Source organism: Accipiter gentilis, chromosome 19 (genome assembly GCF_929443795.1).
Source record: "Accipiter gentilis chromosome 19, bAccGen1.1, whole genome shotgun sequence".
Taxonomy (NCBI): Eukaryota; Metazoa; Chordata; class Aves; order Accipitriformes; family Accipitridae; genus Astur; species Astur gentilis.
In genome coordinates, this window is record NC_064898.1 from 17165356 (window position 1) to 17183692 (window position 18337).

The following is an 18337-nucleotide window of genomic DNA, read 5'->3' on the forward strand; positions in this document are numbered from 1 at the left end:
GCACAAAGCTGGCTAATAACTGCTATGTGATTTTCTAATGTTGTCTGGGGATACCTACACTCCCTTTAATTATATCATTTTACTTCCCCAGTCACTATAAGGTGATCATCAGGGAAGCAGGAGAGAGCAGAAGGCTCTGTTATATGCCAGAAAGAATAAAGGACATGCTGTAAACAGTATCTACATGCCAAATGCTACCGGATCTTTCAACAGATCATTGAGCAGTCAACAGCTCTGGTCTAGAATTAGGCTGATTGTTTAGAGAAAATTCCACAACCAAATCAGCCATTTGGATATCTGGCTGCCTATGATTTAGGAAAAATATAAAAGAGCTCACAGCATTAGTATGTTTATATATATAAAGGAGGCGAATTATCTGATGAAAGTCATGGAACTGCACGTTCACTTTTAAAACTAAAAGCTTTTTACACTTAAATTTCCCCAAAACATTTTGTCCTGTAACACTGAAGATAACACCAACAGCAACAGAAGTTGATGGCTGGTGTGAGAATCTTAAAGGAAGTGACAGTAGGTGTTTGCCAGTTAAGTATATTTTTATGTCAAGAATAAAAAATAGAAAATGGCAAACTATACCTAAAAGTAACTACAATGTGTAAGCTAATTGAATTAATTTGCACTTGATTCTTTAAAAGTCTCAGCTCTTCCTGTAAATAGTCAACTTCCTTCAATTCCTAAAAGATCAATAGGAGTTGAAAGCACTTAGTAACTTGCAGGAAGTTGCTCAGCACTACACCATGGTGTTTATAGTGCAGATTTTGAAAGTCTGGCTGGTATGACAGGTTCTTCAGAGAGAAAGACATCTTGAACCAAAAAAAAAATATCTTTTTTCAAGTGTACATCTTCAGGGATTCACCATAAGTGACATAACTGTTAATGTATTTATGATGATTAAATGTGAAAATGTTATATGTAGACATCAACTTTCAGAATGGTTGTGATTTAGAGAGCTGCAAGTGTTGCTTTTGTAAATTTCATATAGTTCAGTGCCAAAAAAAGGAGACAGCATGAAAAATTATAAGCAGATCTACTAAAGCATTTGTATCAGCAGTCTGTACTGAAGAAAGCTTTGTCAACATCCATGACTTATCTTTCCACTTCTGTGAAACATGGTACAGATGTAACTGTCTAATCTGACTTTTAGTCACAATATTTAGCTACCTGAAAGATAAAGTATAACGTAACACTATACATTTCTCCTGTTTCAGTCTTTCTCAGCTTTGGAACTGTGAGCCTCTGAAAGCAGATGACATACTCAATTACTATCAAGTAAATTTTTTATCTGTCATTTGATCATTTGTGACAGTGAATGAAATGTAAAAAGACTAAATGTGCACTACAGAATTAGCCTGCAAAATATAGTAGTTATTGTAGTGTAACCAACACAGAAAATGTAAATCATCTGTCAGAAGTTTCTGAATAATATTCTTACATTTTTCAGATAAGAGGAACCAAAGTTCTGGTGATGTCACATTTCTATAATACCTTTCAGAATATTATGCATCATGTCCTGCTGAAAAAGGAATTCTGAAGTCCAACAGTCCCACTGTAAACTGGAGTGCTAGGGGAGAAGGATAGTGTCTTAGTGTGTTTTAGTCTTAGCTTCAAATGTTCATAGATCAGAATTTCTCCTTTTGTAAATCAATATAATTTCACTGACTTCAGTGGAGCTATGCCAAGTTAACAGCAGCAGATGAATCCAGTCTTTTGTTTTCTATCACAATTCACATTTTCTTCTAAAGGTTATTTTAGGCTCTACACTGAGCAAACCGTTGTGATTGTGAAACTGTTATCCAGAGTTCAGGAAAAAAAGAATTCTGCAGGATGATGACAATGCAAGCCACTTCTTTTACCTTGTCAATATGGACTGGATTTCTGTTTGAAGTTTGTAAAGTCAGAAGAAAGCACTGTGATAATTTACTCCGATTTTCTGTATATAGACAGGTCATCACAATTTCTGGGCTCAATTCTTGTGTGAACTACTGCAATATTTTAAGGAAAGCATTCTGTCTCAATTTAGACATTACCAGTATTGACACTTTTCAAGTCATACTGGATGTATTACTCTCCCTATTTATTTGCATGTTTTAAATCTCATTCTTAGTGTGAATATGTTGAGCTTTAACTTTTGTTAAAGCTCAACACTTTTTTTTTAATCTCGGAGCCTGAAGAGTCTGTTCCTGAAATCTTGATCCCCACATAGGTACTTCCAGTTCACAGATGATTCACTCCTTAAAGCATCTCTTTGATATACTTGTTCTACCACAGTTAAGATTGAGCTCCAAAGATCTCCTTTCCAGAAGAGAAAGAGTACTATAGTCTTTGAGACAGTTCAGTGAGTGACATCTATCATGAAGTCATCCCTGAGAATACAAATTAAGAGCCAGGTGGATTTCTCATTTTTCAGAGACTACCAAATTACTTTCAGACAGCAATAAATAATGATCAATTGTGTTCTCAGGTAGCTGCTGAGCTAGAAAAGAAGGCATTCGTTACCCATCACCTCAGGTACTGTTGTTACCACAACAAAAAATTTCAGTATTGAAATTACTTAGAGTTTGTCTTTGACTTCACTGCCAACAGAGAAGTCTCCTAAGAAGGAATTCATTTCACCCTGCTTTAAATGTCTAAATCTGATCTACTTCTTATGTACTTTTTTGTAGTCAGTAAAAGATAAATAGGCACTTCATGGCACATCCCTCCCATTCAAAACTTGACAGATGAATATCACCTAGCTCAAGTGTTTCAGCTAACTGTACGGGAGATTCCATGTTAAATCTCTCTATTTAACATGAGAGAAAGATGACTGTGATGATGCAATTCAAGGGAGGTCCCACAGGAATATGGTATGAGCAGAGAATAAGGAAAACAAGACCCCAGAGTAAATCTGAAGAAAGTGTGGAACCACAAAGGCAAAGGAGTTCTTGAGAGGTAAAGACACCAGCAAAACCCAGAAATGGAACGGCATAGATGTGGAAAGTTATTTGTTGTAAGAGTGCTGTGGCTCTGGCACCCTTCGGAGAAAAAGAAGTCCAGAACTACTGGAGTTTGTGAAAAATCACAAATCCAAAGAGCCTTGGCAAGCAACATTTGTTTCTTATTATCAGGAAATATTTTGCTAGTTGGTAGAGATATCATCTGGAAGGTTTTGCCACTGTAAGTTCTCAGAGAAGGAAAAAATTCTCCTTAGTGTATATATATATATGCACCCATACAGTTACATTTCGTATCTGAACTTGTAACTACAACCACAGTTACTGCACTCCAATTATGTGTGATTTTTTTCTCTTTCTCTCCCTCCGTACACGCATATATATAAAAACATATGTATTTATTAAAAGACTAAGCTGCTACTATCATGGAAGTAGGATACAACAAAAGGAAAAAATACTGAATTTGGTAATAGCATTTCTCATCCTTTTACGGTACTACTAAAAAAATCTATAAATTCTGAGCAGGTTTAAGGGGAGATCACTGCACACTGATAGCTCAACCTGAAAAGACTTCTTCTCTAGATTAAAAATAAAAAGATTATAATATAAACCTGGCAGCAGATTTTTACATCTACATCCAAAGGATGTGCAGGTTTATTAAAGAACAGTGCAATGTCTTAAAATGTGAACCGAACCTTTTACTGAGCTGTACTGCAGACTCTACCGCTGCAATCAATACTCCAAACAGCCCTATTTTTCTTGGACAAAAACCATACATATATCTGACATTTGAGGAAGCCAGGTGAATAAATCAATAGCTAAACAAAAATGCACTTAATCATATCTATTCTGGACAGATGCAGATTGGAAAATCCTATATGGTTCACGTATTGCCTTCTGCTTAAAGCTTAGAAATGGATGTGCGTTTTGTAAATGGCAATGTCCTGTTGCTAGAGCATTGCTGAAGCTAGAGTGATTACAGTAGCAATTAACTGTATGCCAGCCAGCATTAGACAGATCTATTGCTCAAAACTTGAGTTCAGGTACAGTTTGTTGTTAGAGTTCCCTAGTATACATATGTAACTTAATAACCAACAAATGATGTACTTTATAAGTGTAACAGCTTTACTGGAATATGTAGCAAAGATTCACACATTCACTTTAACCTTAGATCTACTGGGCTGCGTTTTCTTACCTAGAGTCAGACCAAGGAGGAAGTTAACATATACACATACTTTATCTTTTGTTAATGGTTTTAAGCGGTGACCATTATTGGATATTTCTCATGGCGTTGCAGGTGATCATTAAACATACATAATAGCCCTACTAAATGAGTATAGATAGCTCTAACGCCAAAAATTTCTATGTTCAAAGGTATGTTTGCGCACAGAATGGCTGCTATGCTTAAAGGTGCTCTTTTACTTGACATAACTTCATACAGCCCTTTGAGATAACCACAGTGCAAGTGATGCTTTAGAAAAACACAATTTTATTTCTTCTCTGCTTTAGCCCTAAGCGGTTCAGCGTTATTTGAACATCAGCAACAGCACTTCTTTACAACTTCAAAGTCAGATTCTAACCTCAAATTGGCAGTGCACCGCGAGATTAAAAACCTGCCCAGCACTGGAAGAAATGGATGTTTTCAGCAGAAAGAAGAGCAATAGGAGGTAACAACACGACAGTCTAATATCACTCAATTAGAAGGTATATTAAGGTTACACTAAGGTGCCTGACATGAACACTCTTATAGGAAACACTTTAAGAAAGGCATGAGGAAAAGGACAACACCATTAAGCTTGGGAAGAGTTTTGTAGCTGTTATTAACCTGGAAGAAGGGCGAGATTCCTTCCAACTGACCTTTTCAGCGAAAACCTCCGTGTCAGGCGCTCTGCAACCACGAAGCCCAGGTAATGTCTTTTATTTTCAAAATGTGTAATCCTGAAAAGAAGAAAATGCAAATAGATGTCTGAGGTCTTTTATTTTCAACCAGTTACAGCTACTGCTTGTTTAGGAACGCGGTGAGAGGTCTCTTCTCCTCAGTAAGGAAGAAGAGTATCCCTGTGGTGGAGCCAGCCTGAACCGTGGAAACTGGGAAGCAGCTACAGGTGTCTGGGGGTCCTGCTGGTACAGAGGCAACAGTGACAGAGTTCCTCGGCAAATTTAAGTCCTCCCGCTGTCCCCAGTCAGCCCCTGCTCCTGGAGGGTACGGAGGCCGCTCTCCATTTTTATTTTAGGCCCACTGTCGCCGAGTTTGATCAACTCGACAAGCGCTTCCACCCTGCTGATACGCAGGAAAGCAACTGCTGTCCTGATTTCGCCTGTTTCGGCATTCTCCTTTTCTAACCCGCCACTAAATGCCACGCCGCGTGACTGGGAGCAACGCTTTCCGTGGAGCACCCTGCCAGCTTTGCGCCGGGACTGCCAACGGTTTCCACACCTGCCTCTCCCACCCCCTCGGGCGCTCCCGTCCCACACAGCCAGCGGGGGGGGGGGGGGGACACCTGCGAGGTCCGAGGCGGGAGCGGGGAGGGGGGTGTCGGGTATAACTCACCCCACTTCACCCGGGGGTTCCCTTCGGGCGGAGCACTCCTCAAGCCCGCTGCGCGTCGCCGGCTTCCCGCCCGCCGCGGCGGGCGCTGAGGGGCGGCGGCGACCGGCCGCGCCTCGTCCCTCAGCTTCCCGCCCCTCAGCTTCCCGCCCTTGCGGCGGAGCTCCCCTCAGCGCCCCGCGCCGCCGCAGGAGCGGGGGCGGCCCGCGTCCCCTCAGCGCCGGCAGCGCAGCCGCGGCTTGGCGGGACCGGGGCGAGGCTCGGGGGCAGCGGGTCCCTCGGCTGTGCGGCAGAGGGCGCCCCGCATTCCGCCAGAGCGGGGCCGGGAGGAGCCTCCGGCTCTCGGCTCGGCGCGGCCGGGGAGGGAGCTGCCACGTCCTCTGCGCCGAGCGGCGAGGGAAGCCAGCCCGCGCCTCGGTCCCACGTGTGGCGGAGCGGGGAAGTTGCCGGCGGCCAGCTCGGACTCTGCCCCTCTCCCGCCGCTGCCCGTCCCTTCCCCGTCCCTCGGGTGAGCGCAACTCCGAGTAAGGGCGCGCTGGCCCGCTCCCGCCCGCCGTCCCGGGGGAGGCCGGCGGGGCGGCGGGGGCGGCAGCGGCGTGCCGGAGGCGGTGGGAAGGGGGCGGCGGGCAGCGCTGAGGAGGCGCGGGTCGAGCCCGCGGCGTCCCCGGGGGGGGGGAGCGGCGGGGCAGCGGACTCGGCTGCCGGGCGGGCCAACTTCCTGCGGACTTCGGCTCCGAGCGCTCCTTCCCGGGGCAGCGGCAGCGGCCCGGGGTCCGGCGGCCGGGGCGACGCGGTCAGAACCGGAAAGTTTTAAAAGCGGCTGTGCGGGCTGGGTGCCGCGGCGGAGAGCCGGGAGGCGAGCGTGGCGCGGCGGGCGGGGGAGAGCCGCCGCCTCGGCGTGTGTGGCGAAGGGGCGGCCGCGGCCGGCGGGCGGCTCGGGGCGCCCTGCCGGCGTCTGTCGGCGGGGCGGCCCGGCTCGGCTGGCGGCTGGCTCCCAGCCCTGAAACGAAACCGCCTCCGGTAGAGACCCCGCCGCGGGGGAGGCCCGGGCGGCGGCGGTCCCGCCGCTGCGGGCGGGGAGCTCAGGTGTGCCGCCGGTTTAGCGGAGCGGGAGGCGCGCCGCCGGGCCACGCCGGTGGGCTTGGATCGCAGCCCCCGAGGAGCTCTGCTGGGAGATTGGTGAGGCGAATAACTCTTAAAAAGACTCGCAGAAGACTTTCAGGTTTTGTGTTCTCGCCTTTTGCTCTTTTTTGTTGGGTTTTTTTTTTCTCCTCAATTTCGGTTTCCCGGTCGCGAGTACGATGGTGCTGAGAAACGACTGAGACCAGTGTTTAAGCAGCCTATTGACAAAAATCTCAGGAAAGCATTAAAAGGTGACCCGGGAAAAAATCCTGATAATCCGTTCTGAATGTAAAAATGTGGCTTTTGTCTCTTCTTTAAGCACCGTGCCTTCGTTTCTGTGTGTTTTGTCCCTGAGATGTGCTGACGTGAGTTGGGTTTGTAGCTTTTTGGTTCTCCTTATTGTTGGTTACTTAAAAAAAAAAAAAAAAAAAAAATTCTGTTATATTTCTAAACCGGTTATGGCTCAAACCTTCTTTTAAAGCAGTAGAGAAAATAAATGTTCTCATGTCACAGAGATTTCTGTTCTGGGGTCCCGATCCTGCCTACAATTAGTATAAGCTTTTTTATCGGTCTGTGTGGTACCACGCTGGGCTGAGACCTCCTAGGGTTTCCACGTTTCTCTCAATTTTGAAAATGTGATTGGCAGTTATTTTTAGCTTTGTTAAAAATTTCCTCCTTTAAATGAACCAGGAGTCTTGCAGGAATTCCCTGATGCCTGTTAAAAAAAAAAAGTAAAATGAGTTTCTCATTAGTACATTTTTAATAACTTTTTGCTCTCCCTCTCTCTCTTAACTGGCTTTTAGTGGCCTATTTATAACACACAGACCTCCTAGGCTGAAGTTAAGAAGAAAGCTGATTTTAGACTGTTCTTAACCTTTGTAGGTAGAAATTTCACTGATCTTTTCAGATAAATGAACTGCTTCTTGTCACAGCAATCTTAGCTGCTGCTTTCCCTCATGCTTTGTGGGAAAAGTAAAAGGGACATCTACCAACAGGAATTCTGAGTGCAGCCGTCAAATATCTCTTATCATGTGGAAAACTCTAGAAACTACCTGTATCTTTAGTCCTTTTTCCAGCATGGATTTGCACAGGTGTCTTTATTTTGCTCCTGGAGTGGGTTTTGGTACAGCTGTTGACCCCACAAGCAGGGTGATACAGAAGAGCATGGATGGCACTGGCAGACATACAGAGATAAAGACAAGCCATTTACAGAGCCGGGCACCTTCAGATGCTGCCAGGGTGGACATTGGAAAGCCCTCCTTCTAGGGAGTCCTTAGCACACATAACGCCCTTTTGCAATGTGACTGGTGTTCACAGACTGATGCAACTGCTTTGTGTGAGACATATTTAGCAGTGGCCGCATGCCCACACCTCCTGTCTGTGGAACACCACCTGAGCTTTGAAGCTACCCTAGAGCGTCAGACTTGCGTGGAAATTGCCCTGTGTGAGGTGACAACCCTAAGTCACGCTCTCTAGCTGACCAGTGGTTTGTTGCTGCTTTTTTGGAGGCGTGTACAGTAACGGTAAGAGTGGACTGTGTCCTTGCTGATTGCTGCTGTATCCGTATGCTAGCAAAATAATCTCAGGGTTTTTTTAAAAATCTAATTGTGTTTTTCCATGCATTAAATAGACAGTGAAATGCTTTTGCATATGTATAAGATGTACATGCTGATTAGGTGATATGAGCTGGCTTATGGGACAGTAGATAGACCATATAATAAATCTTTTGGCCATGGCACTTTGTGTGTAATGTCATGCAGTTTTCTTGTTTGTTTTTGTTACAAATTTTCCTCCTCCATCATCTTTCTCCCTTGCCTGTTACTTTGAAGCCCAACAAGGCTTGTCCCAATGGTGTGTGTGCGCTACCGAGAAGGAGTGGTGTAGAGTAGCTGAAAGAATTTATCCATGAAGAGTCACAGGAGACCTGCCCTGATTCAGCAGGTAGCACTGGTGTCATGGGGACTGCACTAGAGAGAGAAACATTGATCTTTTACAGTGGTATCAGGGTTTGAGAGAACTGAGCATTAAGTCTCTGCTGAATTGGGCTGGGTTTTGCTTTTACTATTACAGCTGTGCCCCAGCTACTCCCAAAGCCATCTGAGCCCTTAGAAAGTGGATGTGGCATCTCTTGATTCAACTACTTTGGTCCAGGTGCTCCACGATAAAATTATCTCTGTCTCCGTACTAGTTTTTCCATCATGCACTGCAAGAAGCATCTATAGGTGGATTGATGTCCATGTCCAGTAGCAACTTCTGTTGCATGCCAATCTGGATGTCTCTGGTTTTTGACTGATTATAGAAATCCTATCATGCTTGGAGAAACTTTCCACAAAGAGATCTTCGGTGTTGTCTTCTCTGGAGAACTCCCTAAGGCTGATTGCTGTACAGGGCCACCAGAGCAATGGCAGGGCTGGTCTGTAAGACCACAAGTTCTGTAACCAGGTGGCATTTTTTTTCTCAAGCTAAGAGATCCCGAGGGGGTCTCTGTGATTGTGCTGTTCTGTCTTGCTCCCTTTTTGTTTTGTTTTGGTTTTTTTTTTAATTATTGCAGTATCAGCTTTCCAGTAAGTGCTCTGTAAAGCTGAGAAGTTACCTTTCTTTCTGCCCATTATGGGAAAGAGTTACGTTGACAGATGTGGGCTCTGTGAGGATTTGCTGAGCTCTTAATCCTGTTTGTGGCTAATAGGCCAGGCTAATGTGGAAGGGCATCTCTTTCAGTATATAAAGGTCTTAACTGCTTGCTACCTTAGGGAAATGTGCTGTTAAAATGCTGTGATTGTCTTAGCAGCAGCAGCAGGCCATGAGGGTGTGTATGTAAAACTCCGCAACAGTGCAGGCTGCCTCCCCACACTTTTTTTTTTTTTTGAGAGAGAGATTTTTACTTGGTAAGACAAACCCTAAAATAATTGCCGTAGGCAATAGAGGAAGCAGGCTTTGTATGTTGAATGTGGCAAACAGCCAGAGATCAGATATTTGTGAGCCCTTTAGGCGCACCTGTATCTTGAGGGGGATGAGAATGTGTGATAATATTCTCTTTGTTGTCTTTTGCCCTACCACTAGCTTAGTTTCAGGGTTTGGGTGGGTTTTTTTTTTTGTCTTCTCCATCCTGCTTCGTTTGATTTCTTGTATGCCTTTTTTAGTTGCAAAGTTAGTCACTTCTTTCTCTCCCTAAAATGGGAGCTCTGTGCTTTTAGATGTCAGTGTGCCTAGAAGTTTCTGACCACTTCTGTCATTAGAAATCTCATAGAATTTCTCAGAGAGTAGGGCATGCCCCAATCGAATTATTCTGTATTAAAGTTCTGAAAGTATAAACATAATTTTAAGTATATTGGCAACTGGGCAGAGACTTCTCTGTCTAGTCCACCAGTATGCTGGTGAAAACTTAATATAAATAGTGTGCAGTGATAGGACTTTCCCCTGCAGTTTCATGTGAGCGTAGAAAACACCACTGTCCATCTCGTATAATTAAGAAACTAATTAAGCAGCTACTTTATTAAAGATGAGGGCTACATTCTTGGGATCAAAGGAGTTACATTGTGTAGTTTGCTGGTGAGATTCTTTGAGGTTACAAAGCTTGTGAGCAAAGTAACTGCTTGCCTTCCTGTTTGCTAATATGCAATATTAAAGACATATGCAAGATAGGGATCTTAGTTCCATGTTAACCAAGCATTTGGTGGAGGATGTTGATAAAACCAGAAACTGGAGCTGGTTTTGTAGATGGAAGACAGAGGGTAAGTGATTTGTGACACTGACTTGCAGTATGTAAGACACTTGATTTTTAGGTTTCTCTTGAGTGGAGGTTGCTAACAGTGCCAAAATACTTGTATTTTCCCCTTTATATTAAGTACTATCTGTAACAGCTGCAAGGGGAAGGCTGCTTCTGTGACTATAATGTATTCTCTCTATAGTTGGCGTATAAAAATTAGACACAATAGTAGGGAGACTCAGTGAAAGCATCAATCTTGAGGAATTATTTTTTTTCTTTAAACAGGTGGTAACATTAATGCCAGGCTTTTCTCAGTCATTTGCGGGTGCCTGTGGACTTCCTGAGGCAGAGTGACTTAGAAAAGGAGTCTGACTGCATGCAGAGTGGGTGGGTGCTGGCCCATTCAGGTGGGTATTGACTTTCTGCATTACGGCAGAAGGTCAGAGAAGATGAGTGTACAAGGTTTTGTGAAATGGCCAGATGTGCAGTAGCAGGAATGCTGAAACTCATTATCAGACTTACCAACGCCTGTGAACCAGGCTAGAATGTGAACTCGTGACTGGTGCCTTAAGCCTTAGTGCCAGCTAGCCTCTTATCTGCTCCCTTTCATGATTTTTATTTTATCTTGTTTGGATTGCACATGTTTTCCATTAGACTTTCTAATGATCCTTTTCTTTGCACTATAGTTATCTGTATTTTTCTTTCCTTTTTACCCCCAGCTGTTCTTTGTCAGTTTGTCTGATTTTTTTTTTAATTGCATCGTTAGATTTTTCTCCTTCTGTGCACCCCCCCCATGTTGTTTACATTTGTTCTTCCTTTATTCATCTTCTTATATTTTTCCCTTTTTAACTCTTATCCTTAGAGGAACCAGTTTTGCTCTTGGAGACCAGCCCTTTCTTATTGATTGCCAGCTGCTTTTATTGAAACTAATTTGCATTCTCTGCTCTTATTGTGCTAGACAGAGGACTAGTGATTTTGAGTAAAGCTCTTTCCCCAAAGGCTTTGCTCAGAAATTGTCTCTGTATTTCACAAAAAGAGTGGAAAATAAAGAGCAGCATCAGTGCAAAAGCTGTTCCTGCCTAAACCAATGTGTTTGTGTCTTTGTCACATGAAGAGTAGAAATGTGGCCTGCCCTGCTGCAGGCACAAATGACTTCTCTGGGTTGAAATGAGCTGGTGGGTTAGGGGCAGTGCAGAATTATGTGGCCTTATGTTTACTTCTATGGGCACCCCTTAGACTCTGGCAGTAACAAACCCAATCCATCTTGATTGGGGTTGTGTATTGGCTTGGTACTTTTATTTACAAGCACTTGTGTAGCTGTGATTTTTTTTTTATTTTTTTTTTTTTCTGCCGTAGGCAACTCTAAAAAAATGTATTAAAACTAAAGATATACTATGGTTGTAGTTGAAGAGCTGTGGCTGCATAATTGTAAACTTGGAAAAAAATTAAATCGGAGCAGGTGACTGGGGGGGCTTTAATGCACAAAGTACTACCTGCCTTCAGATGGGCTCTTTGATAAGGGTCTTTAATAAGGCTCCTTGAGCCTTATTAATTGCTAAATATAAAAACCTTGTGTTCAGGCCATGTTGATTTTGGGCCTTGTATCATGCTGGAGGTATGGATAATCGTGATTTGGATGTACCAAACCTCGGGGTGTATATCAGTCTCCTTCTCAGACTGTTTTCTGTTTATAAATTGGTCTCACTGCTTTTTAACTCAATGTTAGTTTGTTTTTGTTTGACACCTTGGCTTTGTCTGTGTGTTTGCAAAGGAGTTCTCTGACTGTGGTAGTGCTTAGTATCAGGTCTGGAGAGGAGGTGTGCTGTATAAATCTGTTATTAAAACTCACTGAAGTGCTTTGCCTCTAAAATGTTTGTCCTAGCACGGCTGCTTACTCGAGTTGGATGTCAATAGCATCTTACACTTTATATAGTGTTGTTGCATCATGGCAGAACTCATGCTTGACTTTGACACCCAACTAGAAGGGTAACAAAAATAAGGAATTGTTCAGGTGAAGCTGCAGCATGCAGCTTTTAGTTACAAAAGTGCACCCTCAAACATAGCTTAGGTACATGGCTGTATACAAGTAAGATTCAAGATCCCAGAGCCTTTTACTAGACCTTACTGGTGCCAGTATAAAATATGGCTCTGAGCCTGCAGCCATGCCACAAAAAGGCTCAGAGAATTCACCTGTAGTTGTTTGGTTTTGCAAACTTAGGTCTGCTTAGAAACCAATACACTTACTGTGCTGGGTCTTGCCAGCACACCCACTGTCATGGTGCAGCCTACTTGGGATGGGGGAGCATACAGTTAAACTCTAGCATAGTTTAGGACAGAAACTGAAGGATAAACATCTGTCTTAATAGGCTTGAGGGGTTTAGGTAGGGATGCTGCATAGCATCAGAAAAACTCAAGTTTACTGAATTGATAACTGTTTAAAGGAGTGGCTTGTAGTTATACTATTATAATCTGTGAAGTCTGTTTGAAGGCTTGGAGACTTGGAGTTACTTGTGGTGACAGACTTCAGCATGGAGGAAAGGGGTGCATGACAACTTCTTGCCTAAATGTTTGGGTTTGATACCATTACTCAGAAGTCTTGATGCTGGTTCTTGCTGCTGAATTGAGATTATTTCAGTCTGCAGAGCAAGCCTTAGACAGTTTCCCTCCATTGTTTAAGTCTTTCCCACAGTGGTAAGAGAAATATTTAACAGGATAGGAAACAGTGTCTGTAAAAGTGAGATTTGCTCTGAAATCTGATTGCCTGAACTATTTCTAAGTCTTTTACATTTCTGAAAGTTGAAGCTGACTTACTTCTTTCTGTTGATAATTTATTTAGCATGTTAACTCATTGTACAATAATCTCCAACAAACACAATTCTGCTTTTTTTAAAAATGACATTATAACTTGGTGAGGAGAAATGGAAATATTTGTATACAATCATTTTATTGGTTTTTTTCCATGTCTTCCAGCTATAGCACTGCCTTCCTGAGTGGGAGAAAGTGAGACCTTTCTGTTCTGTGTTCAAACAGAACAAAATGCAGAAGCCAATAGTAGACGTAGGAGTGAGACTCAATTTGACTTTTCAAATCTTTGTCTTTGCTAATAACAGGATGGGTTATTACTATTGAACATGATTTTTTTAAAAATGAAAGTTATTAAACTTAGCATGTGCTTAAGGGGGAGCAAGGGGAGTTCCAAACACCCAAAGAAACCTGTAGGAATAAATCTTTGGAGCAAATTCAATACCAAGCAGGAATATTCAGTTTGGGCTGTATGTCTTAACATTGATCTCCTCCTGAACTAATTATGCCCCTCCTAATACTGATAGGATATAGCTATACAATGCCTTGCAGCCTGACCTATGCTTCTCTGCCCACACTCTTAAATAATTACAGATAAGGTCTAACTCCTCTCTAAGCCTTCTAGCTTTGTTATTTCAGTGCTGCGCTCAATTTAAAATGCAGTGCTGAGACTGGTCTTTTTTAGCTTAGGCACAGCACCAGTCTAACCAATCACTGCAGCTTTTGAACTGGAGCTGGTTTGCATCTGATCTTCTCTGAACAGGAGTGAGGAAGATTGGGTCTGTCTGTGGTGTACCACCCCATCATACCCCATGACTGGTTCTGGTAAAGCGAAGCTGCTGACAACTAACTTAGCTGTTTTTTTTCATGTTCCCTTCCTCATGCTCTGTATATGTTCCTGAGATGCCCAACTGCCAGTGGGAGGTTAGTCTCAGATGTCCGTTGTGACTTTGAAAAACTTTGGGGAGGGGGTGTTGGGTTTTGGGGGGTGGGGGTTTTTTTTTGTTTGTTTATTTTGGGGTTTTTTTGGTTTGTGGTGGTGTTGTTGCTTGCTTTGGTTTTGGGTTTTGGGGGTTTTGGAAGAAGGTACCTGTGCACTTGGTGCTTAACTTTTTAATATCTGAATGTGTTTTCTTGGCACAGATTGGCTTTCCAATGCCTCTCGCAACAGTGAAAAGAACACACTGGCTCCTAAAGCTTTTCTACTTAATGCACTTCCTTGCCCTTTTCAACTACTTTGTGCTTTTGCAAGGATATAAACCTAGATATTTTACATATCCCATGTTGCTGAACTAAATGACAATTTTGGGGTTTTGAGAGGTACAAGTTTTGATGATAAATGCATTTTTTTTTCTGTATAACTTTATCTTTATACTCTGTGCTGGGCACTCCTGAAGGAGAAATTCAGTGTGAAGAGAGGTCTTCTGACAGTGTTGGCCTTAGCAAGCCTTTGAAGCACAGGAGACGGAGAAATAAAGGAAAGAGCTGCAGTGTGCAGAGTCTGAAGAATTAACATCAGTATTTTCATTCCCTTTTTCATATAATGTAAGGAAAGAGGTGACTGGAGGATGAAATCTTTTCTGTGGTACTAGCAGAGGAGCACAGATAGTATTTGAGAGCCAGATAAGGCCCCACAAGCAGCACAAGCGTATTACGCGGAAGCTTTCTGGGCTGTGATCGGTGTTCTAAAATACAGTTTAAGAAACAGTCAACGAAGTGTGGTTTGCAGGGGTTGAAGAGACTTTCCGGTAGTGATCCCTCTTCATTTGTAAGCTTCAAATGTATTTGACAATCCCCATATAATGCAATTCAAAGGTATTTTTAAGCTTAACCTTATTTTAATTAAAAAGAGGCATCATGGCAGGATATTCCACATTGCATGTTTGCTGAACAACATATACCATCTGGATAAATGACTGAAAACTTTGCTATATATGGCATTTATTTGCTGCTGTCTTCTGTAGGAAATTTTAGTTGTTGTTGGGTTTTTTCTTTTCTTGTGAAATGAATAGGTATGAATTTTTCTCTGAATATTTTCATTCTGTGACTGTTTTTGTTAATTGTGTGAAAAAATATGAGGCAGTGTTACTAAAACCAAAATTTAGGTTGTAGGCTTATATTGTAATGTCATCAGCTTCTCCCCCCGCCCCGTAAGAATTATAGTAGATGCTGAAGGTTTGTTAAGCTTGAGGAGGGATATAGTTGCTTTCCAAAGTAAATACTATTTATGAGAGTTTATTTCAAGTTATCTACAGGAGAGTGGACATGCAAGGAGGGGGTATATAATGTTTTCTTTGGAACATACCTTTGCTAAATATATTTTTTAAGGTTGCTAATCTGTTTCCTGCTTAGGAAACCAAGGAAGTCAAAGAGAGAAGGAGATTATGGACATACCTGTTGCTTCAATGCTGTGGCATTTCTATGACTTCCATCTCCTACACAGTTACAGTCTCTGCAGGAAAGGGATATGCGACTTGTGTTGAAAACTTTCAGGCTTCCTGTTTCTCGTGAGCAAGATGGTTTCTGGCTGAGCCAGTTAACTTTTACTGCTGGACCATCTCTCCGTATTTTCCATTGCCTTAGAAAATTTGTGGTCTCCACTGTTTCTGACCATCCTGCATAGTTAGTGATCTCTTCCCTCCAGACTCACAATACCAGCAGTGTAGCAGCATCAGCTATGTGCAAGTCCCTTTGAATTCTGCCATCAGTTGTATTTCTTGTGAATAAAGTGTTGCTGTTACAGAATTCCAGGGAGCCCTGAATATAAACGTATCAATTATGTGTCAACACAACAGCATCTGTCGTTGAAATTGGGTATCATTTATTTGGCATCAGCATAGCAAAGATTTGGCTGACAGCCAGAGTAAAATATTCCAGCAGAAACTGCTGCAACAGGAGCCATCTCTGAAGTAATTCTCTGAAATTCAGGTGCTCTAACATCAACTCATAATAAATTCTTAATACATTAGGGACCTTAAGAAAAAAGCCTTTCAGGTTCCACATTCTTGTCTACTTTTATTTCTTTTTCATGTCAAAATTTTTTTTGTTGTTCCTGCTCTCTGAAGAGATACATACAAGGTTCTGGGATGTATATATCCTGTGATTTAATATCCTTTTCTGGCTTTCCATTTCACATTCCAACACTTGTTTACATAAAAATTCCCAATGAATGCAATCAGTGATGGCTTCTTTGTGGAAGCTTTGCTCAACTGTGAAAGAAGTAAGGCTTTCAAAACAGGAGAGTAAGAAGTTATATCCCTGTTCTTGTAAAAGAGATATGTACTTGTTTGGTTGGTTGTTTTCATTTTTCTTTTTTTTTTTTCCCTGAGTAACTTAGTCTCTCTAATCTCCCTTGCTTTTTCTTAGACCTTATCTAAGTACGTTTCGCGTTCCCGGAGATGTGAGCAAGTCAAAACAATAATTTCAGAAAGTTAGGAAACCCTGAGTCCGTAAGACACTCCATTTGTCACAGGCATAATTGCTATGGTTCAGTAAGTGTTTTAGAGTACCTGTGGGAAATCGGAAACTCCAATCACTTTGCTTTTGTGGATGATCCTTATCATACTTCAGGGAGGTAAAGTAGTAACTCTTCTGTTTAATGGTACAGCTTGTAATAGTCAGCTGTTTCATTCTGATATCTTTCTAAAAAATGAAAACAGGAAGATCAGAGTTGGAAGGCAGAAAATAGGGCAGAAAGACTTGGGGTCATGTAACTTGTCCAAATGTTTACCTTATATCTTTTCACTCACTAGGCTCCAAACAGTCCCCATCCCTTCATCAAATTAAAGTTTTTCACTTGCATGCTAAAGAAGCCGCTTTCTAGGAAAGCGTTAAGAACAATACAGAGATAAAAGTAGTTGGGAGAAAATGTGCACTGGATTTTCAGTGCTGGAAGAAAAGCTTGTAGAATAAAGATGAACTGTTGGGGGTTTTTTTAAGGTTTTTGGTTTTGTTGGGTTTTTTGTTGGTTTTTTCCCCCTGAGGTTTGAAGTCCTGTGAAGTTCAGTTTCTCTCGGCGGGGAGAGAACAATGAAAGGGAGGGAGGTCTATCATATTGTCTGCATTTTAAATGGATTGGTTTCTGTTTGGGTAGAAGAGAAACACTAAATTTAGATTAACTCTTAACTTCATACTCTCAAAAGAAATCACAAATCCAGAGTTAGGTAATGAAACCTCTTTAGGAAAATCAATGCTACCTTTATCCAAGCTCAATTTATGCAAGAGGTCAGCTTTGCTGCTGCCCTGGCATAGCTTGAATTTAATGATTAACCTCTTAGTGACTGTTCATGTAACTTCTGGCTCTCCATCTGGTACTTTATATAAGCATAAGCCAAGATGATAATAGAATGCTGTAGTAGCGGTATGTGCTATTTCAGGAAAAATCTCTTTTCAAATCCTATATGCAGTATGCATCAGACCCAGTGAAACTGAGAGAAGCCCATTAAGAAATCCGATTAGCTGTCTGCTCTCTAGATGAGTTAAAATCTCTGTCCAGTGTGGTAATCAGTGATGTCTAACTGGTGGCTTATCTGGTAATACTGCTGTCGCCTTTTATAGAGGCACCTTCTCTTGCAGTTCTGCCAGGCATGTGTATTCATTTCAGCCACGTATAACATTGAGCAACGAAGTGATACCGTGTAATAAATTTTAAAATCCTTTTCAGTGCTGAACTTGGCACTGTCTTGTTCTGTTGTGTCACCCTTCCATTCAGCACATTTCCTTGTGAGATCTAAACGTGTCATGTAAGCAGTAGCATACAAGACGAGGGAGAGTATGCTTTGTGTGAAAGAAGCACTGAAAAGTGCAGCATTAGGTTCAAGGTTGAAAGCAAAGTATTGTCAAGTACTAGACAGTGTGCTTGCTCCAGCAGTAATCATATCTGTAATTTTCTGCAAGGTAAAAAAAAATCCATATAATTTTGGGAAGTAAATATAACAAAGATTTCAAAAGTTACTTTGGTTAATGTAATAGCCTGTAAAGTCTAAATTGTTTTCCTGTTAAAATGGGGAATGTGAGGAAGAGCAATTCTAATGCCAGCTGTCTTTGTATTTACCTCCATAAAATACAGATCTGCTGCTGTCCATTTCATATCCATGGATGTTCATGTCCATGCAGAGACCTGGCTGAAACCTGTGGAGCACTGTAGTAGCAACTGAGACAGGTTGCCAGATGGGAACTGAACTTCTTATCACTACTTGCCACATGTAC

General features: G+C 42.2%; 2 protein-coding genes across 7 annotated transcripts in view; both read left to right on the forward strand.

The window, feature by feature from the left end:
• Positions 1 to 18337, forward strand: part of TAF1D (TATA-box binding protein associated factor, RNA polymerase I subunit D) — an 815997-nt gene that overhangs the window by 83448 nt on the left and 714212 nt on the right. The gene's annotated exons all lie outside the window — the stretch shown is intronic.
• The window catches only part of SMCO4 (single-pass membrane protein with coiled-coil domains 4), a 30616-nt gene continuing 17983 nt past the window's right edge, over positions 5705 to 18337 (forward strand). The window contains exons 1-2 of one of the 6 annotated variants that reach the window (XM_049823623.1): positions 5705 to 6007; positions 10613 to 10734. The gene's annotated coding sequence lies outside the window, so the exon portion shown is untranslated. Of the gene's footprint in view, positions 6024 to 6178; positions 6293 to 6619; positions 6679 to 6701; positions 6722 to 10612; positions 10735 to 18337 lie in introns of those variants that run through there. The other 5 variants (XM_049823621.1, XM_049823625.1, XM_049823622.1 and 2 more) reach the window with 5 other exon arrangements.